The sequence below is a fragment of the Dasypus novemcinctus genome, chromosome 10, assembly GCF_030445035.2.
Source record: "Dasypus novemcinctus isolate mDasNov1 chromosome 10, mDasNov1.1.hap2, whole genome shotgun sequence".
Classification (NCBI taxonomy): domain Eukaryota; kingdom Metazoa; phylum Chordata; class Mammalia; order Cingulata; family Dasypodidae; genus Dasypus; species Dasypus novemcinctus.
This window is the reverse complement of record NC_080682.1, coordinates 6,597,432-6,598,964: the sequence shown is the minus strand read 5'-3', so window position 1 is coordinate 6,598,964 and position 1,533 is coordinate 6,597,432. Positions and strand designations below refer to the sequence as shown.

At 50.1% G+C, this 1,533-nt stretch overlaps 1 pseudogene; it reads left to right on the top strand.

Annotated features, from left to right (window-relative positions):
• The first annotated feature begins 338 nt into the window (after positions 1-338).
• Positions 339-1,327, top strand: LOC101413547 (pericentriolar material 1 protein pseudogene; annotated as a pseudogene).
• Positions 1,328-1,533: the final 206 nt, after the last annotated feature.

The window sequence follows — 1,533 nt, the reverse complement described above, 5'->3', positions numbered from 1 at the left end:
TCCCTGGCGTGGTGGCTGACCATCCTCACCTCCCTGGTAGCTGACCTGGGTAAGCCCAACGAACCAGAGAGTAGGTGTGGAAACTCTGCCGAGGCGCAGGGCCCAGCTGGCACACAAAAAACAAGCAAATGAACAAATAAATAAATAAATTCCCATCGGGACATCAAAGTACTTACACTAGGCCAGGATATTAATTTCAAATGTAGTTCAAATGTTACAACTGTCAGAATAATAAAAAGGATTTTAAGGTAAACACTAAATAATTACCCTGTCGTCCGGGCTACTTTCCCATGTTATTTTCATTGTATTTTTACATAACAAAATTATAAATGCTTATTATGGAAAATGCAAAAACATGTAAAGAAAATAAAAATCCACCTGTAACACACTACTCAAGGGAAAAAGAAAGGAAGACGGAGGCACGAACGGCTGGGGCTTACCAGCTGGAGCAGGGAGAGCGGCGAGGACGGCGCAGCACCGTGGCCTCACCAGGCGCCGGCAGGCCAAGGGCAAAGACTCCACATGCGTTTGCACCGAGTAGATAGTGACTGGGGTGTCTGTCCCCGAGCACGCAGAACCAGAGCAGCGCCACCCGCGGATGAACCTCGTCCTTTAGATCGCAGAAGCACTGGACGTGACTCTCAAGGCAGAGCCACAGCGCCCACAGCAAGGGTCCGCTTGGTGCAAGCTCAAGGCCCTTCACCTTCTCGCCTGTGCGGGCTACGAGCAGGAGCAGAGCGGCTGCCGCGAGTCCTTGAAAGAGAGAAACGATGGAGCAGCACCACGGGAAGATGTGCTTCTGCTTTAAGCAATGGCCTTTTGCAAAACTGCCAAGTCTCTGAAGAAGAGGGGAGGGGAGAGCAGGCAAACCGCAAGCCGGCTTGTGCCAACCCGTGACCTCGGGACTAAGGCTGCTTCTTGGCGAGGAGATCTTGCAGAGAAAAATGAGAGATCTGCTCGTGTGCAGCGCCTTACTCATCTTCCAGATCACCGTAAAGGACAATGTCATATATGACATTTCTCCAAGAAATCCCTGCCAGGGAGCCTCAGCAGGAGCCTATCGAAGAGACGGAGGGTTAGAAGAAACAACATGATTTATTAAAACGAATGTTGCAACAGCTGGAGCAGCCGAGAGCTCTGCGCGGCCAGCAAGCAGCTCCTCCAGCTCTGCACCCTGAGGCCAGGACCGTTGCTGGGACGGCTGATTCTGTGGTAACAGGAACCACCGGGAGCCTGTCCCGAGTCAGCGCGACATCCCAACTAACGGAACCGAATGATCTGATACAAGCATTTTCATAATCAGCTTCACGATTCGCAGGTAGCTTAATGTTGTCAGTGTAATTGAGTTTAAATGAACACTGATTAAAACAGTGACTCTCAAATTTTAGTGAGCAAAAATATCACCTGGCAAGATTATTTTAAAAATACAGATTCCTTCATCAGCAGGGTCCCCTGCATCGAGAATGACGACACCCAAGTGTGGGGTGGCCTCTCCTCATGTGACTCCAGTGCTGGAGTCTAAGGACTGGACTT